The following is a 27,798-nucleotide window of genomic DNA, read 5'->3' as shown; positions in this document are numbered from 1 at the left end:
ATGCCTGTGCTTGGCGCTGTACTCCTTATATCAAATTTTTCTGAAAAGGGTTTAATAACAATAAATGACCATTTCAGCATTGCTTTAGAGTGTAGGAGTCCCGATTCTATCACGGGCCGTGTCTTCCAGCAGTTGCCTTTGGCAAAATCCCAAACCTGAGTATACCCATTTTCTTCCCATTTTTTAAAAATGCCAATATCTAATAAACATCTCTCCCCCGTGTAAAAATGAAACAGCCTTAATGAGCAATGTATTTTTGGAATACCATAAAATGCTAGAAATTTAGATTTTTGCTTAAACATCCATTGGAGAGTCTTATATCGTACTTTCTTAGGGTACTTAACTAGTCTTGTAGGATCAACAGTATTATACTCTATTAAGATCTTATTCATAAAAAAAGGATCTTCCTCCGGTGGGTCTGATTTGGATGAAAATCTGCAACTATTATGTGCAAAGCTTGCATGGTAGTAGTTCTGAATGTTTGCTGGGACAACCCTCCTTCTGTAACAGGGTAGCTTAAAGTGCTAAGTGCCAGCCTCTGTGTTTTGTTATTCCATAAGAAGGATAAAAGCATACCATCTATCTCTCTAAAAACAGATGCTTGTAATGCACATAGAGCAGCTGAAAATAGAAAGTTAAATGAGGGGAGGACAGACACACGTATTAGTGCATCCCAACCTAGTAATATTAATGGGAGTTGGTTCAATCGTGATGAAAGGCGTTGCACTTTTTGGATCAGCGGGGTATAATTCAATTGGAATATATCCTCTACATTCTCCGTTACATAGATCCCTAGGTATCTCTTTGGGCGAGTGTTGTAGACAGATCTAAAATCTGACAATAGTGGGTCAATGGAGCAATTGCACAATAGGATCTACGTCTTGGACTTATTTATTTTATAACCTCCTATTGCCAAGTGATCTGAGAAAATCCTTATGATTTCCTCCTGGGTGTCTTTTTTGGGATTCAAAAAAAGGACAATATCGTCCGCATAAAGTTTTATATTGGTCATCCCTTGAAGGGGGACGGTATATACCTTTTTCTATCTAATTGCTAATTGCTATTGCCAGGGGCTCTATAAATAAGGCAAATAAAATCGGGGATAGAGGACACCCTGTCTGGTGCCTCTATTTATTGGGCAGGTGCCAACATTTATAGAGTAAATTAAAATCTGCGCCTGAGAGTTCGAGAATACCTGTCTTATTAGTTGTGTGAACCCATCTGGGAAGCCAAACCTTTCCAAGATTAAAAACAAAAACTCCCATGAAACCAAATCAAATGCTTTTTCAGCATCTAAAAACCATATCTGAGCATCGAACCAATTTTTATTTTAAAAATCCAGTGCACCTAATACAAATTAATTGTTGGTATGTAAGTGTCTCCTGGCCTCAAAGCCACACTGATCCACATGAATGAGAGAGCCCACCATCATATTTAAGCCTATTTGTAAGAAGCTTTGTGAAGATTTTGTAGTCGACATTGAGAAAGCTTATAGGCCTATACGAGTTGACATTCTCCTCTTTGTTATCCTTCTTCAAGATACTACCTACTATAGCTGCATGAAAAGATAGTGGAGGGTCACCCCCCTTAAGAAGAGGGCTAGCAAGTTTTAACATTTCAATATTGAGGGTTGGGGCGAATCTTTTTATAAAATTCAACAGGGAGACCATATTTACCAGTTGCTTTACAATTTGCCATAGAGCTAATAACTAACTCAAGTTCTACATCCGTGAATTCCTCTAGCAGTTCTTCTCAAAATTCCCATTTAGATGAGGAACTGGCAAATTGTGAAGAAAGCCTGAGATAGAATCGGAGGATGTATGAAGGTCTGATTGATAGATCACTTTATAGTGCTTAAAAAAGGCTTCGCCTATATCCACAGTTATGGTTAGACGTGTTTTTAGTTAGCTCATCCCAGAAACTCTCAATTCTGTTGCGCACCTGTTTCTCCTTTGCCTGACAAGAGCTTCCCTGTATATTCACTATCTTCATATACTGTCTGAAGGTAGGTCCAACCTGCTGCATCTCCTAATTGATAATAGTATTCTCTCATTTGTATTTTTGCCTGTAGTAGCTGTTACTTAGTGTCCGGATTCCTATTCATAGTGTGCTCCAGGTTCACATGGGCAAGTCTTGCTTCGATCTTCATTTTTTCCTTTTTTACCCTTTTTTTGTGTAAGTTCTTTCGAGGTCAATATGCCTCTTAACGTAGCCTTAAATGTGTCCCAAATTACATTAGTTGGAGCAGAATTTTTATTTATTTCAAAAAAGGCGCTAATCTCATTGGCTAATTCTGTGCACCAGAGCTCATTTTCCAGATTGAGTTGATAAAATACCATCTTCTCTGATCTTTTCCTTCCATGCTTCCAACAGCAAATTCCATTTTAATTAGGGCATGATCAGAAAAAGCCTTTAGAAATTGTTTATACTTGTTGACAATAAGATCGTATGAAGTCAAGAAGAAATTTTTCTAGATGGTGAATCGTATTTTGCTGAGTAGCAAGAATACTCTTGCTTTCCTGGGTTTTTAAGACGCCAATTGTCTGCAATATCTAAATCATTTTTACAGCTAGACAGGGCGATTAAAACCTGAGGTTTATTTTGTTTACACTCTTTCATTGTGGAATTGACTGAAGGATCCTGCAAGAAATTAAAATCACCACCCATATAATGGGTCCAGGGATACAGGATCGGGCTTGTTTTATCTAGGAGAGGGAGCAGGTCATCAATAACAGGTGCATAGATTGTGGCCAGGATGAGGTTTAAATGATTTAGCTTTCCATGGGCGAACGTCCATCTTCCCCCTAGATCCGAGTGCGTTGATTTTACATGAAATTGAACTTGCTTCCCTACATAAATGCCCACACCTCTCTGTGCACTGCCCGAGACTGATGAACAATGGAAGCCTGTCCAATTCTTAAAGATTTTACTAGCATCTAGAATACTCCGGAGATGTGTCTCTTGAAAAACAATAACATCGGGATTATACCCTCTGAGCCAGCTTTCAGTTGCATGGGACTTACGCCTATTGTTAAGACCATTAGCATTAAAAGAGAGTATTGTTAGGTTATTCCTGCTCGTGATTATTGTACCTTATCTAATACTAAAAAGTAAATCCTCATATACCCTATTATACCCACCATTCTCAGGGCTCTGTTATTTGTATAAACAAAATTAGATCGACTTTATATGGTCTAGCCGAATAAGCCCTAATGCACGGTGTAGGCCTCATAAGTGCTAACTATCCAAGGGAGCACATAACAATACCTAAGATAATTAAAGTGACTTGTGCTAAATTCTCAATGCTCAATTGAATACATAGCAGCAGAACATCAAGTAATACCTACATTTGTGAATACAGTACTTATCATAATAAAGAGAGCACATATAAGCATATAGACATACTTCTCAAACCCTGTGGAAAATTACTATGTGTTTGGTAGAACGGCTTCATGTAAAGCCGCATCCTGAAAGATGGACATCTAATGTGCAAATCTAGCACTGAGCAGCAAGACTTAATAGCAGCTAAAGTACAATGGAACATAGCTGTCTTAAGTGCATTATGTAGATGGAGTACATAATGTGCTAGAGTGCCTGGAAAATACATCCTAAAAGACGAACATCTAATGTGCTGCAAGACTTAATAGCAGCTAAGGCGTAAAGTGCAATGGAACATAGATATCTGAAGTGTATTATATAAATGGAATGCATAAAGTGCTTGAGTCCCTGGGAAATACTTGCAATACTTATGGTGACAAGCAACCCTTCTATTTGACCGTTCACTGTAGTACCTAAAAAAATCCTGAAACAATTCCTCAATGAACTCTCTTTTTTCAAAATGCTTCACATCCCCCTCACCTCCACCCCGGGAGGACGGAATTACCCACTATTCCCTACTTCTCCGCTCTTTTATGGATGCCATTTGGATGCATCCCTTTGCGCCTTCCGATTCACCCCATGTCCACCCTTAATCTGTCCTTGTTATATCCAATATAGCTTGCTCAAATCGCACAAAGTTCTTCTAAAAGAGATTGCGCTTCAGTTTTGTTGTTAAAAATAAAAAAAATCCTTTAGCCAAAACTTTTAACTACGATTGTGGGACAATTTAGCTTGTGCACCGTTTCTTTTGAAGGAATCAATCATCTTGATGAAATCCTTCTGCATTGGTGCAGAGGCTGCGGACATATCGGAAAAGATTTTAAAATGTTGAATGTCTGTAGTGGAGAACAATCTTTTTACTATTGAGGTGTTTAGAATTCTTTCCTTGATTCTATAGTCTGCAAAGTTCATTAAGATTGTGCGGGGGTATTTGGCATTAAATGTTTCTATTCTGGTACTCTGTGGGCTCTAGTGATTGTGCGATCTGCTTGCAGCTCTGGGATAACTTTCCTCAGGAGCGACCCAGTCCACTCTACCATGTCAGCGTTTTCCAGGCCCTCCGGTATTCCAACCAGGCGCAAATCGGAGTGCCTATTATAGTTTTCTAAGTCCTGGAGTGTTAGTTCCATCAGATGCAAGTTTTTATTTAATATATCTCTCTGCATAGCTGAAACATTGTCCTCAAGGTCTGAGACACAGCTTTCGGCTTCTGCTAATCTTTTTGGAATGTTAAATATACTCTCTAGTTTGGTCAGTCTTTCGTGCATCTGCGCTTTCTCCAGTGCCTGGGTTGCTTTAAGATCCCTGGGCCCTTATTTATGAGGCCTTGCGTCAGTTTTGCGCCGCCGGTGCGTCACTTTTTGTGACGCACCAGCGGCGTAAAATATGCGCCTTGTTGCGCCATATTTAAAAAGTGACGCATCTAGGTAGATGCGTCACTTTTTAAACCCCTGCGCTACATTATAACTGTGTCAGGTATAATGTATGCAGAGGGGGCGTTCCCCTGCAAAAAGCCTCATTATAGTGACGCAGTGAAATCTATGAGACTTCACTGCGTCACTTTTAGGATGCTGTTGCATCAAAATCTTGCGCCTGCCTCACAGCAGGCGTAAGACTGACGCAAGCCCTTTCACATGGGGCTTTGCCCATGTGAAAGGACGCATTGCTGGAGTTGCGTCACTTTTGTGACACACTCCAGCAATGCGTCACTTTTGCGCTTACAGATACGTCAGAAATACTGACGTATCTGTAAGTCGTTGCGACATGATGCGTCATACATTAAATATGACGCATCATTGGTGTCGCAAGGAGTGCGCAGTGAAAAGTGACGCATCGCTGTTTTCACGCAGCGATGCGTCACTTTTCATAAATGAGGCCCCCGATCTCTAGCAGGATAGTTGTTAGCATTCTTTTTATTGATCCATCCCCTTTCAACTCATTGCCTGAGGATCCTGCTTCTACATCTGGGTCTGAGTCGCATTCAGACTCCTATACAACGTCAGGAGTGCCACTTATTACAGCTTGCAAGAGATGTATAGCTGTTTGACTATTTTGGATGGGAGCGGGAGTGGGGGGAAGGCAGCCAAGGGTCATTTGTTAACCATTTATCTCTTCTTGCGTGCAGGACTGTGGCTGAGATGGCAGAGCTAGCAGTGCAGGCTGGTCCGGTTGAGCTAATTGAGCTTGTGGAACTGGGGCCAGTTTTCCCTCCTTACTAGGCTGTGTCATGACTTGCAAATTAATCTGGGATGACAAATGTTTATGGAAGAGTGGGTATTGTTTGGGCTAAGCAGACTATCTCTATTCACATCAGCAACCTCCCCGTCTGCGCCTTGAGCAAGATAGTTCAGGTGTAGATTCAGGTGAATATTCACCGTCTGAAGCATCATTCAGAGTGTTCTGCCTAGATTGTTTTTCCTTCTCTGCCAATGCTTTAGCTTTCAGTTCCATCCTCTGTTGGGCATTCCTCTGGCCCCTTCGCATCCCTTTCTGGGCTGGAGAAGGTGTTGTTATTTGCTCAGACATTTCTGGAATTTCTTTCGCCTTGTATATCTTTTTTTTTTTTTAACACCTTTATTAAAATGGACCAGATCATACACAGCATTACGCCTACAACCCTCCGGGCCGGCGATACAATAATGATGTAATAATGCATATAGACCAGAAACAGTGCCTGCGAAGTACACAGCCCGATGGCGTCAACCCGGGGGGTACGGCGGCGCTACATTTCCTTACAGTGGGCAGTCCACCCGTGAGCTTCTGTTGGTGCTATGACGATGAATCCGGGAGTACCTCCACACTCATAGAGGGTAGTATATGTAGGTCGTGTGCTGTTAAATTAGAAATGTAGGTGTATTTTGTATTTTATCCCCCCCTCCTGCAACAGTGAACTGCCCTCCCACATTCAAACAAATAGAGAACTCCCATAGAACTCCCAACCGCCCCCTCCCTCCCTTACGTTATCCTACCCGTTCGCTGGCCCGACTGCTACTGGATGTGCTATGTTTTAGTCTTGTGTTGGTGTCTACCTCTCTCGCCCCTAGCGTGGCTCCCACTGAGTGGGCCGGGTGTGTGTCGACCTTTCCCTGTGTAACCACCCCTTTGTATCAATGTCTGCCTCTCGCCCCAGGACAGCCAGGCTTCAATACTCCACCCAGCCGTCGCCATGCCTCCCTAATCCACGTATCCCCATCCTCGACTGAGGTCTTATGAATGTAACGTGTGTGTGTCATCTATTGTGTATCCTCCCTTTCCGCCCGCTGCGTGTCCACTGTGTCCTCCCTACCGTTCCTGAAGATGTTATATAAGCCCCAGAAGTTCTTAGGTCTGCTGGCGGGAGGAAAGAGCTCACTGTAGTGTTCCGCCTGTGTGCAGCAGTATACCATGTCCCTGGCCCATCGTTTTTTGGTCGGGGTCGGCCCCTCATCCAGCACTGCGCCACTGTACGTCTCGCCAACAGTAGTCCCATATCCACCAACCTCCTACACGCCACCGGCAGGGGCTTCGAATAGCCCAGCAGTGCCAAAGCCGGATTTACCGGCAGCTCATGGTCGAGTATCTCGCTTAATTCCGAAATGACCGCCACCCAGAACTCATATATCTTGCGGCAGCCCCACGCCATGTGGAGGAAGTCCGCCATCGGAGCGTGGCAGCGCTCACATTCAGGGGATTGTCTGAGGCCATAGCGATGCAAGCGTTCAGGAGTGTAATAAACTCTCTGCAGGAATTTAAAGTGCACCAATCTGTGGCGTCCATTCAGAGATACTTTCGTAGTGTTCGCACAACAATATGCCCACATTGAATCATCTATTTCTTTCTCGAGGTCAGTTTGCCAAGCCAGGCGGGCCTTGGAAGGCTCCTGCGCTCTGTAGGAAACACTGCTCTTGTACAGATGTATCGTCAAATGCCGTGGGGACGCCGCAGCTATGATGTACGAGAGTTCTGGAATATCCGGTGGCTCAGCTAGGTCTGGGCCCAGGACGTCTCTCAGGGCACTCCTAAGTCTGTGGAACTGGAACCGCTGTAACAGAGTCGGGCCCTCAACGCCCTGGGTAACCTGATCCCACGTTTTGACCTTACCATCCTCAAACAGATCTCCCGCCGTCTCAAGCCCCAGCTCATGCAGTGCCCGGAGTACGTTCCTGTCCCCAACAGGTGCCAGCCACTGCAGCCACTCCACCGCCATCGGAGGGGAGTAGAGCAGCACTTCTCCCCTAGCCCGCAGCAAGGCATTCCAGGCATGGTTAGTAGACGTTATCGAGTCCAAAACACCCACCCTACGATTAACCGGAGTACAGATCGTGGCCGGAAGTGGAAGCGGTTCCGCAAAAAGCCGCTCCATTCGTACGTGTGGGATGTTTTTGTCACCATTAATCCATATGTGCAGGTGCGCGGCCTGGGCCACTCTATATTATCCCTCCAGATCAGGCGCACCTAGTCCACCCAATTCACATGGGAGTGTAAGAATGCTCCATCGGACATGCGGCTGCCTGCCCCCCCAAGCTAAACGGGTCATGAGTTTTGTTTCGAAAGAAGGCTCTCGACAGACTTATGGGCAGGGTGGTGAACAGGAATAAAAATCTCGGGAGAATCACCATCTTCATGATGGCTACACGGCCCATCAAGGAAAGCGGGAGCTTACACCATCATTCTACGTCGTCTTCACACTTACTGAAGGCCACCCCATAGTTTTTATTGAAGAGTACCTCTGGATCAGTGTGAATCATTATGCCAAGGTACCGTACCGGGTCCACTGTCCAGCGTAACGGATATTCCATGTCAAAGCGATCCGTCACTGGGGTCAGTGGGAACGCCACCGATTTCTCCCAGTTAACCTTTAGGCCCGAGAGGGCGCCGAAGCGCACTACCTCCCAGAGAACCGGTGAAAGGTTGGTCTCCGGATTTCGAACATAAAGTAGCGTGTCATCCACATATGTGGAAATTACTATCTTGTAGGACGGAAAGCTGACCCCCCTATGCCAGTGATACTCTCGCAGCACGCACGCGAGTGGTTCCGCCACTAGGGCGTATTACAACGGGGAGAGGGGGCAGCCCTGCCTTGTGCCTCTGCAGATAGGGAAGTAGTCCGAGACCCGATCTCCTATTCGAACCCTAGCCACCGGTCTCCAGTATAGCGCGCCAATCATTTGCAAAAACTGCTCCCAACCCCATACGGCGCAATACCTTTAGCCTGAATGTCCATTCAACAGAATCGAACGCCTTCTCCATGTCCAGGAAGATGGCGACAGCCTTCGCATCCTGACGCACATGCTGCATAGTACCAAACACCGGGCGTATATTATAGGACAAGTTCCGTCCCGGTACAAAACCGGACTGTTCTGGGGCAACCACCTCCGGCGCGATAAGGGACAGTCGGGCGCCTAGGACCTTGGCATACAGTTTAGCGTCGACATTTAAGAGTGATATCGGTCTGTATGAACTGCAGACACCAGGGGGTTTACCCAGCTTCAGTATGGTAACCAAGAGGGCCTCTCTCATTGTGCAGGGCATGCTGCCTTCCTCACAAATCTCGTCAAACAGGGACAACAGGTGTGGGATGAGTTTGTACTTGAAGGCTTTATAAAAGCCGACTGTCAGACCATCCATCCCGGGAGCGCTGTGTGCACGCATGGTAGCTAGGGCCTCCGAGAGCTCGTCCGCCTGTATAGGGGACATGAGGAATTCCCTGTCCGACTGCGCTAAGAATGGTAGTTGTATATGTTCTAGGTAATCGTCTATGTCCGCCTCCAGATCGTGTGTTTTGGTAGTGTACACGTCAGAGAAGTAGTCACGAAAGGTAGAGAGAATGTCCCCGTCTGTCGTGACCGTGGTCCGTCCCGAGGTTTCAAGTTCGATCAATCTGGGGGTTCTTTTATCTTCCTGCAATATTCTGGCTAGCAGCGAGCTCGGACGCTCGCTCTCCCCGTAAGTCCTTGCTGAGGCGTATTTCCCCATGTAACAGACTTCTCTGTCCGCCTCTTCGTTGAATTTTGAGATTAGGGCTCTCAGCCTGTCAGCCAACGTGGGGTCCGGGTCAGTCAAGAGTTTCGACTCTAGGTCCGCCAGTTGAGACTCCAAGGTGCGGAGATGCTGACGTATGGCCTTCAGTACACTGGAGTGTTTGGTCATGGCTATCCCGCAAATGAAGACCTTGAATGCCTCCCAGACCGTGTGGAAGTTATCCACTGAGCCCAGGTTCTTCTCAAAGAAGAGGTCTATTTCCTCCACCAGTTCCCCTCTAAAGGCATCATCCAATAGGGCATATGGCGGGAAGCGCCAGGTAAACGGGGGGATCCTGCGGTTCGGCGTCGCCAGGACCAACAGTATTGGCGAGTGGTCAGACAGTGTTCGCGTGAGTACAGTGCACGTTACTATCTGGCTTGTGATGGAATGAGAAGCCAACCAGTAGTCAATCCTGGTATGTATGTCATGAAAGGAAGAGTAGTGTGTAAACCCACCCCTGCCCGCATTCCTGCTTCTCCACACATCCACTAGATCTAATGTTAGCAACTCTGCTTGTAGGGTTACCGCCGCCGCAGCTGGTTTTCGCGCGGAGCCAGAAGACCTATCCAGCCCGGGGTCTAGCACTAGGTTGAAATCTCCCCCCCAGAGCATTTGTGCTGAAGCATAAGTTCTACAACAGAGAGCCAACCGGGAATAGAAATCAGGGGAGTCATAGTTCGGGCCATAAACATTCACTACAATTAAGTCATGGCTCTTACCCTCACACCTCAAAATTAGGTAGCGTCCTTCGGGATCCGCCTTAAGCAGTCGTAGGACCAAGTTAGAGCGTGGATTCACCCATGTCAAGACACTCCTAGAATGTGTAGTGTAGCCCGCTACCGTGGAATTGCCTAATAGGCCTCTGTGCTGCAGCATTTTGCTCGTGAGCGGTAAATGGGTTTCCTGAATGAGCGCCAGATCTATATGGTGTCTCTCTAGATAATGGAGTACTTTCCTCAGCTTCCTGTGGTCATTGAGCCCCCTAACGTTCCAGGTCAGCACCCTTAAGGTATCAGGAGGATTATCCAAGTTCGTCACTCGGGCACTAGCCATCGGGGCCTATTGAGGTCATACAATAGTACAATGTCACCACAACACCAACATTACTCAACACATCCATAAGGTACAGCGAACAGCCTGAAAAAACCAGGGCAGCTCCCCCCCCAACTCATCCCCCTCCCCCCCGCATCACTTATCTGTGTGGCTTGCAGTCTTCAGAGAGTGCATCATGTGGTCCTTCACCCCACCTGGAGTAGGCCGCAACGAGAATAGTCTGGGATCCCGCCGTGCATCCACCCAGCGAACCGCGGGCGACACAAACAAGAAAAAAAATTCAATCCTGATCGTCCAGTCGCCTGTCGCTTTCGCCGTCCTCTTGGTTCTTGACCGAGCCCCCTTTTGCTTCCCTCGACCATCGCTTCATCGCCTGTTGCAGCGCTTTGGGATCCGTGAAAATATGAGAGTGGCCTCCTTTGTTAACACGCAGTTTGGCCGGATACAACAGCGCGTAGTCCAGACCCATCTCCCTTAGACGTTTTTTGTGCAGTATGAACTGCTTCCGCTCCTCTTGCACCTTAGCTGTAAAGTCTGGATACAGGGATATAGCCGACCCCTCATATTGCAGGTTCTGTTTCGTGCGTGCCAAGCGGACTGCAGTGTCTCTGTCCCTGTAGTTGAGAAGTTTCGCTATGACAGGGCGCGGAGGCGCGCACGGCTGCAGTTTGGGTGCCAGCGATCTGTGTGCTCTCTCCACTGTGAACATATTGAAGAATACTCCGTCTTCCAGCAGTTTCACTAGAAGCTGTTCCACGAGGCGCTCCATAGGGCCCGTCGCCGTGGACTCCGGAAGGCCCGTGATGCGTAAGTTACAGCGCCGAGAACGCGCCTCCAAATCCTCGGTTTTGTCTTGCAATGTCCGCATCATCCGTTCCATCTTTTTCTGCGCCAAGTCCAGATCGGTTTGCGCCTCCTCCACCTCCGTCATTTTGCGTTCGGCCATATCGTGCCTCTCAGCATGCTTGTCCAGCCTCTCCGCCATTCGATCCATTCTGTAGGACATCGCATCTATCTTGGACTCCAGGGCTGAGATGCTGGCCTGGATGCCCTGCTCCATGGAGAGTAGCATAGTCTTTAAGTCTGAGTCTACGCTCCGAGCCTCCACCGAGCGCTCCGTCGAGGCGCCCTCTGCAGCCGGGCTCTGTTGTAATAAACGCTTCTGCGAGAAGGGGAGTTTACTCTGAGTCCTGTCCCCCTTGCCCATTATACCACCACTCGCTTCGAGAGGCCACACAAAAACGCAGGACCGCCGAGGTAGGCCTCAAGGCGGATTTTCACAAGGCTTTGGCACCTGCAGTCCGCTCCACACCTCTAACTACCCTCCAACTGGGGTTCTGCAGTATCGCGGGCCATCAGTACCAGGGCGTAGACCGCCGGAGAAAGGATCGGGCCAGATTCGACTCTGTGGGGCGAGTCGGGTGGACCGGGGGCTCCGTCAGTCAAGAGGCCGGCCTCGTGGGGGCCCGGAGATACTGTACCCCTCAGGTGCAACGTCAGTAGCCTCCTCAAAGAAGCCCCGCACCTCCAGCTCAGCAGGCGCTGAATGCAGAAAGGGCGCAAAGATCTTCCAAGGGGCAGTTCTGCGTCCTGCTTAAGTTGTGTAGGGTAGGAGCGCCCGTGCTCTCCCACCTCCAAGTGTGCGCCGTTATGAAGCCCCAGGAGTCGTCCAAAGGCAGACTCTCTTCAGCGGACCCCCAGGGGGGGGGGCGTATCTCTCCTTCGCCCCTTATCAATGTTCTCGGCGGAGGGGAGGGGCAAATTCCCCAGGACTCACTCCGATGGGCAGAGCTGCGGGGGGTATAAGGGGGGCCGCCAGCCCCAGGCACACCATCGGTGAACTCTCCGCCCTAGGGAGGGGGGAGGAGCCGCTGGACCGGTACCTCGCTGCGACCGCAGCCGCACGTCTCGTCATGTCACCCGGGTGCTCTCCGTAATCTAGCCCGCGGCTTCGGGGCCTTGTTCCTCCGAGGCGCAGCCCTCTCTCGTGCTGCCTCGTTCTTGTTCTTTCGCTGCCGCCGGGTCGTCCGCCCGTTCCTCACACCTCGGGCAGGTCGCAAGAGCCGGGGCCGGTCCTCGGACGTCGCTGGGAAAGGATATAGCAGGATTATTAGGTTCGTGCACGGCGGAGCTGCGGGATTAAGCGGCCATTACGCTTGCCGGCTAGCTCCGCCCCCCCCCGCCTTGTATATCTTACTCTGTTTTTTAAGCATCTCCGATTTGGGCAGAGGTAAAAAAACAGGTTTAAAAAGGAGACAGGGAGCAAAGGAGCAATATAAAATCACAGAAGTAGCAGAGGTAGTATCTACGTAAGAATTGTCAGAGACTGCCACAGATCACAGACTGATTGTCTAAGCACAAACTCCTCACATACAATCTTATCAAGGATAACTGTGACTAGACACCTAATGCTCAATATCAATGCCCAATACAAATCAGCTGTGCCAGAGGTGCCAAATAGGCCAGCTTAGTCACTGCTTAACACCAGGACTGTACTTCTCCTGGGTCTTAATCAGACTTAATGCCAAGGTCTTGCTCCTCAGTGGCCAATGTCCATTATCCGGCTCTCCCCTCTCGGATTTGGACCTCCCCAGGAACCAGCCGGATCACAACCAGAGCTCAGCAGAGCTTTTTCAAGGAAACAGGAAAAGGGAAGCAGGAAACATTCAAGTTCCAGAGAAGTACGTAGGCAGAAAAGCGCTCTATTCCTGCTTCTAAAAGCTGCTGTAGCTTTCGTTTGTCTGTGTTCATATCGCAGCTTTCTAGAAACGGGCCCCCCCGGACTGCCTGGATCTTACCGGTGTCGGAGTCAAACCCTCTAGCCGTGCTGGTGTCACATATTTAATACAGCGCTGAGTCTCGTAGAGGTAAGGCAGGTTGTACTTCAGTCTACGCATCAGTTTTCTGTGAGGAGCGCTTACAGTTCTGCGCTGCCTTCGGTACACCCAGTTATGCCAAGTATGTCAAAGTTTACCGGAGTAAGCCGAGGCTACCAGGCACCAGGCACTTCAGTTTCAATACAGTTCTACAAAAACTTCAGGGGCGCCAAAGTGTTCTAGAGTGTTCCGTGCTGAACCGCAGTTCTCCAACCCTCTATCACCCGAGCCAACAGCTTCTTCCCGCTCGTCTCGTCAAACTATTCCAGTAGCGATGCTATGGAGGCCAGGCATTGAATCTCCGCTGCCGCCACCATCGCTACCTTCGTGGAAGAACCAGATCCAGAAACCAACAGCTGAGATTGGTGGAGCTTTCATGTGAATCGTACGGTGCCTAGCGGCTACGTGTGTGGATCACGTCTTCTGCCATCCTGCATGGACGATATGTAGCATTAGAGTGATCTTGAGATATGTAACCAGACCAGATAAGACCACCTTTTACTTTTGTTGCCTTCAACACATGGGTCAGGTCTGTAAATTACAAGAATAACATAATAATTACTCTGGGTCTGGTAGAATGAGGCTGGAACCAAGCAAGACGATGTGCACGTTGAATATTCAATATTGGATCATGTTGAATGTTGAAAAGCTCCGGCAATAACTTTTTCAAGAAGGTAAGGAGGTCCAGGCCCTTCAAATTTTCTGGAAGGCCATATAGACAAAGGTTATTACATTTTTTTCGATTTTCAAGGTCTTCGGTATGCAATTTGAGATTACTTGTTCCAGAATAGTAATCTTGGTAGTAACGTCATGTTGATCACTTATGCATTGCTCCATGTCAAACAATTTTGCTTCCATAGTAATCCATCTATCTTCAATTTGTTGGAGTTATTCATTAGTAGTAGTCATGCAGGATTTTAAACCCTTCACCTCATCAAGTACAGTGTAAAGAACAGGATTGTTCGATGACTTAATGAGTGAGAGGTTCATTTTTCACTCTTTAGTTTAGTACCAGAAAGAGGCTTAGCAGTAGCCAAGATTTCACTGGCCATTTTAGCATGATGTAGAGGGCGATGTGTCAGCTTTTGCAATAGTCTGAGCCTGCCCATATGCTGTAGTAACAGAACACAAAACTGTGCAGGTGAGGAATAAAGTATGAGCAGACTCCAAAGTGAAGATAAAAAAAGATGTATCGCATTTGTGCACAATATGAGATATCCAAAGCAAAGAAGGCACTCAAAAACAGTAAAAGTCTCAGCATGAGAAAACAAAATGCAAGACAAGAAAAAAAGAAAGTAGCAATATCTATGTAAAAAATGCTGTGAAACTGCAACAACATATAGGCTACATAAATGGCATTTATAAAAGAGCAAGTCAGTGAAGAAAATGCCTGAATAAGCTTTAAAATACGGAATTCACAGAACATTTCTGGAAAAGTCCATTCATATTTAGCTTGTAGGGAAAAAAAACATGCATAAACATTGCCGGCAGTTTATTTACTGAAACGCTGGTATACCTCAGCAGGGAGCCGTGGGTAGAGTGCAACACGTTCATAAAATGGTGATCACTTGCACCTGAAGAGAAAACTCACCGCCGCTGCATCAAGTCGAGGAATGCAGTATAGTCAGAGCATCTCAAAATGCTGCACTGATAGTCGAAGACATTCCGGTGCACAGCAGCCAATCCAAAAAGAAGCTAGGAGGCTGTGTGAGGATGAGAATGTTTAGCTCTCGAGAAGAGCTCAGCCGGTCACCACCATCTGCCTCGGTACGCAGACCACGCCTCCCATCATAAAACCTTTGGGGAGCATGCAAATTAACATTTGATTCTCAATTAAAGTTTGAATAATAGAAGTTCAAGGGTAACAACCTACACATTTATGAAAACTCAAAAAATCGGCTGCTAAATTTAGGAGCCAGTATCCAAGGATTCAATGTGAATGGCTGGAAAAGTAGGGATAAAAAAGGGACCATAGCTATCCAACGAAAAAGTCTGTTCTGTATCGTACAATTCCTGCAGGGATATAATTCAAAATTCCTTTAAAAAAATTACACCAATGAACATTATCTCTTTTCTCCACCAAGCCTCAAATATTCCAATTCAAAACATTCAAGGATCCCTTTGGCCCCAGGTCAATGGTAGTGACATTCTGTAGTAACTTATGCCTGTTGTTAAGAATGTTGCTGGCGCACAACATTACAGCTTGGATGTTCTGTACCAGCATTCCAGTTGAGACAGTTGGCTGTCCTGGTTGAGAGCTGTCGCTGCTCTGATGGCCCTGCCTTGATGTGGAATAAACCAGAATTTCAACCTACCTGATGTTTATCTTCATTTACCACATCTTGCTTGGCGACGAGGGCTGGGCCATCCACACAAACCCATGTCTTCACCAGCCACTGCGAAGAAGGGTGGAAGCTTATGTGCACAAGTTGCTCCACGAAGAAATTTTGAGTATGAGCTAGCCAAAGTTCACATCTGATCCTTCTAGAAGCAGTGCGGTGTCAAAGGAAATATCAAGAGCAGAGTGAGGTTTGAGAAAATCAGGGCAGTCCATCTGGAATGCACATCCAAGGCGTGCGTTCCAGCAACGGTGTTTTCTACGCGTGTTTGATGTCAAACACGTAGTGATGCAGGCGTCTGTGTTCAAGCCGTGAAAAGCACGGTAGACTTCCTTGTGACTACGTCACAGTGCCTTCTGTCTCGGACATTCTCCAAAGGAATTCCGCATTCTCGAGGACAGCTGACTCCACGTCATAGTGGGAGCGGCACTTTGAGTATTTGTGCTGTGTTTTACATCATTCAGGGGCATTCAGCTTTATTTAAGAACTCAAGCTGAGGTTTTTTTTGTCGAACATTTTGTGTTCATTGCCTCTTACCATCTCTGCAGCTTACATATTGTAATGCGGACAGCGTAAAAGTAATCGCTGATGCGCGGAGCACATTAATATTCAAATCTACATGCACAGGTACTTAGATATCGCTGATGCACACAGCATATTTAAAATAAAAAGAGTTCTAAAGGAACGCACACAACTTGCTGGTCATCGCTGATGTGCACGGTTATTCGCTGATGTGCTGACCCACTATTAACTTAACTCTAATATACTAACATTACAGACTTTTTTCAGGTGTGCAACCAAGTTGTAGAACTATCTTAATAGTTCTTTACTATCGTATTTTCGCCATTTACTTTACTTTCTGCTTTCACTATTTACTCCTTGTGTCTGTAAAGGGTGAACTACTGCTTCACTATTTTTGTTTGCATCCCCATAAGGTCCAACATTTTATCCAAGCAGGTGTGCTAATTAGCTTGCTCCAGAGCAAACGAAGAAAATGTACCACTACCACCAATATTTTTGAAAAATTATTTAAACAGAATAAACGGAAATCAATACGTGTATCCTAGCCATCTATTTAGGCTAATTAGTTTTAATTATTCAACATATTTAAAAAAAGAGAGGGACATGTAGTCAACTCAACAGAGAATCCATTTTAGTGAAGTTACACTAGCAATACATACAGACAAAAATGATAATTACCACAAATTAATTGCACAAATACATGTAACTAATATTACAAAAAGTCACAAATCATTTACAAAAAGTTGATCAAACGTAAAATCACGGTAACGTTGAAAATACAATACACAGTGAGACAATTAGAATATGAAAAAATAGAATCAGTTTTGCATAATAAACAATTCGTCATTTAGCAGAAAAACCGCTATATACAATAGCAATTGCGAAATTTACGCAGAGTATCCTCTTGACAAGATTCAGGCTATACTCAATATTAATGGCCGACGCGTTTCAAGTCCCGGTTTTTTCAATTACCGGACTCTCATCAAGGCAGGATAAGTCTTTACGTGATAAGCCAACTGTTTAAGATAGAAAAACAAAAACTGATTCGAACTGGACTTCCTCAAGACGTCTTCATACAATAAGACGCATACATTTAGGCAAAAGATGATTTTTCTTACCTGGCCAATGACCAGCGGTAAACTAAGGGCCTTCTAATGTGCGTTCATGCGGTACTCGCCTGAAAGTGACAAGGCAACAAGAGGCTAAGTCAAGTTGTTTTTAGCCCGGGGAATTCAGTCGGCCTTAGTGAAAGAAAAATGGTTTTTACCTACAAAGGGCTCCAATCGGGCGTGTGCTCTCAACTCTTATGATGTATGCAGATGCAGTCGTGGCATATTTAAAATCTAGCAAGGGGCAAAAAGGTAGCAATGAGGCATTTAATCGTCGAGTGTTAAATGAACACAAATCGCGCTCACCAGAAATAAACTTACTTGAAAATATTGCTGGTTTATGCAGGGGTGCCACAGTTTGAAATTGCGCGGTTAGGCGCCGGTAGAAAAATCTGAAAAACGGAAGACACGAACGTGTTAGCAGTCGGGGCCCTGAGTGGTGCGGAATAAAACGCTTCAACGCGTCGGCCTCTCGACCGGGATACAGGGACCCGCTTACCTTCTACTTCAGTATTCAGAAGGAAATAGTACACACACGGACAGCGTGAGGACGAGCCTCCAGGTTGTCGTCTCCATTGCCACATAAACACAAAATCACATGACCGTGGCAAAGGCGGAGCTCACCCCGCTATTCAGCAAAATGCATTATGGGATTTGTATTTTTGTCCCATTACATGTTTATTAGCCACTGTTTGTCAAGGCTTGGAAGAGCGAGAACTGACAGGTTAAGCTCTGGTGAGCTCACTCATGCAGTTTAATCCTTTGTTTATGGTATCAAATTTCATAATCAAATATGATTCCTTGCGCAATAAGGCACTATCAACGCAAAGAGCACCATTTTTTGTATCAATTGCTGCCATAACAGTCCATTTGAATTGATTTTCACTGTGGCCCGATGCCAAAAAATGTTCGACCATAGGTGCCGATTGAACCCTTTTCTTAATTCGAGATCTGTGCTGGGTTATTCTTATGTTTATTTGTTGACTCGTTTTACCGATGTAAACCTTGTCACATGGGCAGAGTACCGCATACACAACATTTTTCGTTTTACAATTAGTAAATTTTGTATGTTTCCATGCAATTCCGTTATGGTCAAACACATCCCCCTCCAGAGTTGTGGGGCAGGCAACGCAATTCCCACATCTGTGGTGTCCAACAATCTGCGGCAAATTCCATTGCGTTAGTAGATCGCTTCTGGGTTTCGGAATGTAACTGTCAGCACGTATCAACTGCTGACCGATACTCAAATTTTTCTTCATAGCGAAGATAGGTTTGGACATAGGGCAGGTAAGATTCTCTAACAAATGCCAATTTTTAAGGACAATTTGTCGAAACTTATTGGTGTGGGCGCCAAAAGTAGTGACACAGACAAGTTTGTCCAAATCTGACTTGATCTTTTTCTCTAATAGAGTCTCTCTGGGTGTGAACCTTGCTCTTTTTTTAGAATGCTTCAATAATTTTTTGGGGTATCCCCTCCCTTCCATTTCTCTACAAAAAGACTCAGCATGCATATCAAAGTCCCTGAGCTCAGTGCAGTTCCTTCTGATTCTTAATAATTGCCCATAAGGCAGATTTTGTTTTAAACACTGGGGGTGTGAACTTTTGTAGTGCAAAATCGTGTTTCTATCTGTATCTTTTTTGTACAGGGATGTGGTAAGCTGTTCATCTTGGCACCTGACTAAGACATCTAAAAATGTCATTCCGCTGTTACTTGATTGTATTGAAAATTTAATGTCAGGATGCCGTGAGTTAACCCAATTGTGGAAAAGGTCTAACTCGGTCTGGCTCCCCTGCCACAGGAGCCAGACGTCGTCTATGTATCTCCACCACTGCACAATTTTTTCGAGGAACGGATTATTATTGAAAATGAATTTCTCCTCGTATTGGGCCATATAAAGTACGGCCATTTCCGGCGCATAAGGACAGCCCATGGCTGTCCCTTTGACCTGTACAAAGAACTCATTTTCGAACTTAAAGTAATTCATACGGAGGGAAATTTCAGCCAATGAGATTATGAAAGATGTAGGCACCCTGTGTGGTCTTTCTCTAGATTCAAGATATACTTCAATCACCTCAAGCGCCTCGTCCTGAGGGATCTGGGTATATAGCGATGTTAGGTCCATTGTGGCCATGATTTGGGTCTCTTTGTTAAACTGTATGCCCTCTACCTTCGTGATAAATTCAGTTGTATCTCTGAGATAAGATGTTACATGGCATAGAAACGGTTTCAGGAAAAAATCGATATATTTAGACACTGGTTCCAATACTGAGTTACAGCCTGAGACTATAGGTCTTCCCGGGGGGTCTATGCTGTTCTTATGTATTTTAGGCAAAAAATACAACACCGGTGTTCGCGGATGTTTATTATTTAGGAACTCAAATTCTTTGGGACCAAGATAGCCTTGTGCAAGAGCATCTTTAGTCAGTGTGTCTATTTTACTCCGAATCTCATGGACAGGATCTTCTTTGACTGGTCGGTACCATTCACGGTTCTTAACATGTGAATCACCAACAGTCAGGTACATAGGGCGGGGCCAGATGACTACTGCACCGCCCTTGTCAGCTTGTTTGATGACAATTGAATTATCTGCTTTAAGATTTTGAATAGCTGCTGATTGTCCCTTCGTAATGTTATTTTTAACATAACATTTAGCTTTTTCCAATTTCGTTATGGACGAAAGAACTGCCTGCTCAAAGGCGTAGATCTGTTTGGGTATATTCATAGTGGGAGTGAATTTTGACTTAACTCTTAAACCAGTTATTTCTAGGTTTTTAGCCACTTCAGTGCCCAAAAAGTACGACTTAAGTCTAATCTTGCGGCAAAATTCAAGTGCCTCAAGCTTCATTTTAGTAAAATCTGTACGTCTATTGGGGACGAATTTAAGCCCCAAAGTCAGGACGCTTCTTTCGTCCACAGACAGTTGTCTGTCCGAGAGATTGACTATTGTGGATTGCTCTAGTTGTTGTACTGCCTGTTTCTTGTTCGCATTTCCCAGGGTTGTTTGAAACGAACCCGGTTTTGTTGTCCCCTGCCTAAAAAAGGCTGATTGGAATTGCCTTGTTTGTTTTGTTGCCCAGGTCGCGAGTCTGGGGAAGAGTCAGAAGATGACGTATCAGAGAAACCAATAAATCGATTTCTAGAGCGTCCTTGAAAGGAAGTCAATGCTCTTCTAGAGTCAGTTGTTGTATAAAAGTCCTCTTTAAGGAATGGATATACCTGCTCTATTTTGAAAGCTTTAGAGTCTCTCTCAAACTGTGTGGTTTTTTCATTAATTGTGTGATCTTTAAAGGTTGTGATCTCTTTTTCCACCTTCTCAATTAATGCTTTGGCGTCAGATATTGTGGGATTTTCAGAAATTGCTTTCAACAAATCCTCAATCTCCTTTTCCTCTTCACTACATAATCTTTGTGCCGTTTCTATGGTATGCACCATCAAATCTCTGCTACATTTCGTATTAATGTAGCTGAAACCTTTTTTATAAACTGAATCTTCCGTGAAGATCACAGGGATATTCTTTATCTGTAATCCCCAAGGGATTTAACTGGTTTAAGAGTTAAGTCAAAATTCACTCCCACTATGAATATACCCAAACAGATCTACACCTTTGAGCAGGCAGTTCTTTCGTCCATAACGAAATTGGAAAAAGCTAAATGTTATGTTAAAAATAACATTACGAAGGGACAATCAGCAGCTATTCAAAATCTTAAAGCAGATAATTCAATTGTCATCAAACAAGCTGACAAGGGCGGTGCAGTAGTCATCTGGCCCCGCCCTATGTACCTGACTGTTGGTGATTCACATGTTAAGAACCGTGAATGGTACCGACCAGTCAAAGAAGATCCTGTCCATGAGATTCGGAGTAAAATAGACACACTGACTAAAGATGCTCTTGCACAAGGCTATCTTGGTCCCAAAGAATTTGAGTTCCTAAATAATAAACATCCGCGAACACCGGTGTTGTATTTTTTGCCTAAAATACATAAGAACAGCATAGACCCCCCGGGAAGACCTATAGTCTCAGGCTGTAACTCAGTATTGGAACCAGTGTCTAAATATATCGATTTTTTCCTGAAACCGTTTCTATGCCATGTAACATCTTATCTCAGAGATACAACTGAATTTATCACGAAGGTAGAGGGCATACAGTTTAACAAAGAGACCCAAATCATGGCCACAATGGACGTAACATCGCTATATACCCAGATCCCTCAGGACGAGGCGCTTGAGGTGATTGAAGTATATCTTGAATCTAGAGAAAGACCACACAGGGTGCCTACATCTTTCATAATCTCATTGGCTGAAATTTCCCTCCGTATGAATTACTTTAAGTTCGAAAATGAGTTCTTTGTACAGGTCAAAAGGACAGCCATGGGCTGTCCTTATGCGCCGGAAATGGCCGTACTTTATATGGCCCAATACGAGGAGAAATTCATTTTCAATAATAATCCGTTCCTCGAAAAAATTGTGCAGTGGTGGAGATACATAGACGACGTCTGGCTCCTGTGGCAGGGGAGCCAGACCGAGTTAGACCTTTTCCACAATTGGGTTAACTCACGGCATCCTGACATTAAATTTTCAATACAATCAAGTAACAGCGGAATGACATTTTTAGATGTCTTAGTCAGGTGCCAAGATGAACAGCTTACCACATCCCTGTACAAAAAAGATACAGATAGAAACACGATTTTGCACTACAAAAGTTCACACTCCCAGTGTTTAAAACAAAATCTGCCTTATGGGCAATTATTAAGAATCAGAAGGAACTGCACTGAGCTCAGGGACTTTGATATGCATGCTGAGTCTTTTTGTAGAGAAATGGAAGGGAGGGGATACCCCAAAAAATTATTGAAGCATTCTAAAAAAAGAGCAAGGTTCACACCCAGAGAGACTCTATTAGAGAAAAAGATCAAGTCAGATTTGGACAAACTTGTCTGTGTCACTACTTTTGGCGCCCACACCAATAAGTTTCGACAAATTGTCCTTAAAAATTGGCATTTGTTAGAGAATCTTACCTGCCCTATGTCCAAACCTATCTTCGCTATGAAGAAAAATTTGAGTATCGGTCAGCAGTTGATACGTGCTGACAGTTACATTCCGAAACCCAGAAGCGATCTACTAACGCAATGGAATTTGCCGCAGATTGTTGGACACCACAGATGTGGGAATTGCGTTGCCTGCCCCACAACTCTGGAGGGGGATGTGTTTGACCATAACGGAATTGCATGGAAACATACAAAATTTACTAATTGTAAAACGAAAAATGTTGTGTATGCGGTACTCTGCCCATGTGACAAGGTTTACATCGGTAAAACAAGTCAACAAATAAACATAAGAATAACCCAGCACAGATCTCGAATTAAGAAAAGGGTTCAATCGGCACCTATGGTCGAACATTTTTTGGCATCGGGCCACAGTGAAAATCAATTCAAATGGACTGTTTTGGCAGCAATTGATACAAAAAATGGTGCTCTTTGCGTTGATAGTGCCTTATTGCGCAAGGAATCATATTTGATTATGAAATTTGATACCATAAACAAAGGATTGAACTGCATGAGTGAGCTCACCAGAGCTTAACCTGTCAGTTCTCGCTCTTCCAAGCCTTGACAAACAGTGGCTAATAAACATGTAATGGGACAAAAATACAAATCCCATAATGCATTTTGCTGAATAGCGGGGTGAGCTCCGCCTTTGCCACGGTCATGTGATTTTGTGTTTATGTGGCAATGGAGACGACAACCTGGAGGCTCGTCCTCACGCTGTCCGTGTGTGTACTATTTCCTTCTGGATACTGAAGTAGAAGGTAAGCGGGTCCCTGTATCCCGGTCGAGAGGCCGACGCGTTGGAGCGTTTTATTCTGCACCACTCAGGGCCCCGACTGCTAACACGTTCGTGTCTTCCGTTTTTCAGATTTTTCTACCGGCGCCTAACCGTGCAATTTCAAACTGTGGCACCCCTGCATAAACCAGCAATATTTTCAAGTAAGTTTATTTCTGGTGAGCGCGATTTGTGTTCATTTAACACTCGACGATTAAATGCCTCATTGCTACCTTTTTGCCCCTTGCTAGATTTTAAATATGCCACGACTGCATCTGCATACATCATAAGAGTTGAGAGCACACGCCCGATTGGAGCCCTTTGTAGGTTAAAAACCATTTTTCTTTCACTAAGGCCGACTGAATTCCCCGGGCTAAAAACAACTTGACTTAGCCTCTTGTTGCCTTGTCACTTTCAGGCGAGTACCGCATGAACGCACATTAGAAGGCCCTTAGTTTACCGCTGGTCATTGGCCAGGTAAGAAAAATCATCTTTTGCCTAAATGTATGCGTCTTATTGTATGATGACGTCTTGAGGAAGTCCAGTTCGAATCAGTTTTTGTTTTTCTATCTTAAACAGTTGGCTTATCACGTAAAGACTTATCCTGCCCTGATGAGAGTCCGGTAATTGAAAAAACCGGGACTTGAAACGCGTCGGCCATTAATATTGAGTATAGCCTGAATCTTGTCAAGAGGATACTCTGCGTAAATTTCGCAATTGCTATTGTATATAGCGGTTTTTCTGCTAAATGACGAATTGTTTATTATGCAAAACTGATTCTATTTTTTCATATTCTAATTGTCTCACTGTGTATTGTATTTTCAACGTTACCGTGATTTTACGTTTGATCAACTTTTTGTAAATGATTTGTGACTTTTTGTAATATTAGTTACATGTATTTGTGCAATTAATTTGTGGTAATTATCATTTTTGTCTGTATGTATTGCTAGTGTAACTTCACTAAAATGGATTCTCTGTTGAGTTGACTACATGTCCCTCTCTTTTTTTAAATATGTTGAATAATTAAAACTAATTAGCCTAAATAGATGGCTAGGATACACGTATTGATTTCCGTTTATTCTGTTTAAATAATTTTTCAAAAATATTGGTGGTAGTGGTACATTTTCTTCGTTTGCTCTTGATAATCGGCCCTACCCTACCTCCTTAACTTTGCTGGGCCAAACCCCTTCCTTGTACAAATTAGCTTGCTCCAGTCACGCAAGCAGTTTCACTACCGACACCTTTTTTAGAGACACCTAGTGATCCACCAATCAAATGGAGGCAGTGGTATGATGGTTTTGAGAGTTACCTTTGTGCGATCGGAGCAATGAGGATCAGAGCAGAAAGAAGAAAATACTTACTGTTACACTCTTTAGGTTTGAGGGTAGAGCTATTTTGAAACATCTTGCTGCTCTACCTGTTGACGAAGAAAATCCACTTGATGAATATCAGGAAACATTAAAATAATTACAAACCAGATTTGATGTACAACCCAGTGTAGTTGTGCTCCGTCACAAGTTCTTTTCACAAACACAAAATATGGAGGAAGATCTTGATGGTTACATTACTGCCCTCAGAAGACTTATATCGTAATGCCAGTTTGAGAACTTTGCTGACCAACTTGTTCGTGATCAGTTCATTAGTCATTGCTTTGACCAAACAATCAAAGAGAAACTGCTTTCAATGGGTAATCCCAACCTTGAGGAGACCATCAAGGTGGCAAAAAAGTATTGAGGCATCACAATTGTAGACTAAAGAGTTAGAGGAGAACAAAAGCGAGCCAGTCTCTGCCGTTAAAGTAAAGGACACAAAGACTGTGGATAACAAAGTGCCTGATAGACCAAATTTTTGGGAAAAACAAAATGCTTTCTTTTCAAGAAGCAACATTTGCTTTAGGTGTGGATATAAACCACATGCTGCTGGCACCAAGTGCCTGGCTAGATTTGTTACTTGTAAGTTCTGTAATAAGTTGGGCATTTTCCAAAGGTGTGTCAGACTGGTAGAAGCAGCACACATTCAAAACCTACTTCAGTAAAATGTGTTATTGATGAAACCACACCTAAAGAGGAAGAAGAGGCTGTTACAAAATATTTGAGTAACATGGTAGTTGTTGTACGTGATGATGGAGTTATTGTAGGCAATCCAGAAATGTGTGTAGATCCATATGTAGATATTTTAGTTGGAGATTGAGTATTGACACTTCTTGTTGACTCCGGCACTCGTATCTCCATGGTCACATTTAATTTGTTTCAAGCTTCTTGGCCCAACAGATCCCTGCTACCTCCAGATCGCAAGGGTGTGTCGTACGGGGGACTTGAAATTGATCTGTCAGGGTATATTGAGGATATTATGGAATACAAGGAGAGGAGGATTGCTGGGAATCTTTACGTAGACCACAAGGGATTGAACATCTTAGGTTGGTTCCGCCAAGGTTTATTTGGTATTATACTCAGACAAGGTACCAAAGATCAAGTGCTTGCTATAAGAGACCATCCTGATCTTGAAGTGTTAATCAATGAATTTACTCATGTCTTCTCTGGAGAACCAGGGAAGATTAAGGATTTTCAGCACAAAATTATTGTGAAGGATGATGTGTGTCCTATAAAGCATAAGCTGAGGAATGTTCCATTCAGTGTCAGACAAGACCTTGAAAAGGAACTTGAGTCTTTGTGTGCTAAAAGTATAATTGAGCCAGTGAATCTTCCTTATGGTTATCCCCTTTAGTAGTTGCACGGAAACAGGATGGTGAATTCAAGGTTTGTGTTGACCTTTGATGCCTGAACAAAAAAATATGGATGGTGGTCACCTTCTTTTTAATATTAATTAATTATTGACTAATCTGAAAGAAGCAAAAATGTTTACAGAATTGGATTTAGTCTGCCTACCACCAGGTAGAATTAGCATCAGTATCAAGAAACCTTACGGCATTTGTCTCCCCTTTTGGTACGTTCCAATATGTGAGAATGCCGTTTAGACTTGCCTCAGCAGCATCAGTTTTTCAGCACCTCATGTCCAAAATTCTGAAGGGCTTTGATGGGCTGTCTGTTTTCCAAGACGATGTCCTTGTTTTTGCTCCCAATAGAGTCACATACAATGCCATCCTGAAAGAGGTACTGTCAAGATTTCAAGCAAATGGTGTTGTGTTGCGCAGAGACAAATGTGTTTTTATGGCAAAAGAAGTTGAATATTTAGGGCATTTAGTGAATAAGAATGGGATCCTTCCTAAGTCTAGTCTGGTTAATCTAAGGCTCCTTCTGATAAGGCTGCCCTAAAGTCTTTTCTTGGGCTATGTGAATTTTTTTCACGTTTCATTCAAGATTTTGCAAGCAAGTTAAGACCATTGTCACAAATGTTAATGAAAAATGTTGTGTTTGAATGGAGCAGAGAGTGTCAAGGTGTGTTTGAATGGTTGAAACAACAACTGGTGTCGCCAATGGTTCTTAAACACTATGACCCTTCTCTAACCTGTTCTCTTACAGTCGATGCCAGCAACGTCGGATTGGGAGCAGTTCTTTTTCCGGAGGGAGGAAAGATTGGGACCATTGGATTTGACTCCAGGGTTCATTCTCCCTCAGAAAGGAAGTACTCTATTATAGAGAAAGAACTGTTGGCGTGCTGGTGGGCCGTGATGAAGTTCAGGAACTTCATTAGGGAAAGGAAGTTCTGCCTTCAAACAGACCACAAGCCCTTAGTTTTCATTCTTAGCGGGAAGAATGTCAGAAGTTTAACTCCTAGGATTGCACGGTTGTCGTCTAAGCTTCTTCAGTTTGACTTCTCTGCAAAATACATTACAGGTTGCAAAAACGGGTGTGCAGATTTTCTTTCCCGTTCCTCTGACATTGTGGAGGCCGAATCAGACATAGAGAAAGAGAAGGAAGAATTTATTGTTGCAACAGTTGATTTTTCTCAGTTGTGTGCAATTTCAGAAGATGAATGGCGCAAGGCTCTTAGTTCTGATGTTTCTTTGACTCAGGTCATGGAATTTGTTAAGAAGGGTTGGCCTAAGGAGAGGAATTTGTCTTTTGATTTTAAAACATTTCTAGAAGTAGCAGATGAACTTACCATTGAAGATGGAATGTTGCTTAGGGGTGACAATCTTATTCCTCCCCTCACTCTAAGGGTAGCTTTATTCAGACATGCTCATGAAGGACACCTTGGTGCCACGTTGACAAAATAAAGGGTGTGTTTGTTGTTTTGGTGGCTTTCCATGGATAGTATGGTCGAATCTTGTGTAGTTTGTCCCAGCTGTGATAAAGCTGCAAAGTTGCACACTCCCCCTCTTTCTCCTATAGAATTGCATTCTGCACCATGGGTAAAGTTGGGGTTAGACATTGTGGGGCCTTTTCATGCTCTTGACTCTTCATCGGAATTTGCTTTGGTCCTCATGGATTATTCACCTAAGTGGTCTGAGATCAAGTTTGTTAAGGAAGTGAATGCTAGAACAGCAGTAGAATTTCTTAATGATGTATTCTTAACCCCTTCCAGGCTATTGACGGAACCGTTCCGTCACGGCTCGCTGGTGAGCTGTGCTCATGATGGAACGGTTCCGTCACGACCCGGCCGCCGCGCCTGCGCGGCGCTGATTTCGCGCCTGCGCGGCGCGTTTAATTGAGCGGGCGGGGCCGCGACGGAACCGTTCCGTCATGAGCACAGCTCACCCGCGAGCCGTGACGGAACGGTTCTGTCACCCGCGGAGCTCACCC

The sequence above is a fragment of the Lissotriton vulgaris genome, chromosome 4_1, assembly GCF_964263255.1.
Source record: "Lissotriton vulgaris chromosome 4_1, aLisVul1.2, whole genome shotgun sequence".
Lineage (NCBI taxonomy): Eukaryota > Metazoa > Chordata > Amphibia > Caudata > Salamandridae > Lissotriton > Lissotriton vulgaris.
Note: the sequence above shows the minus strand (reverse complement) of the source record.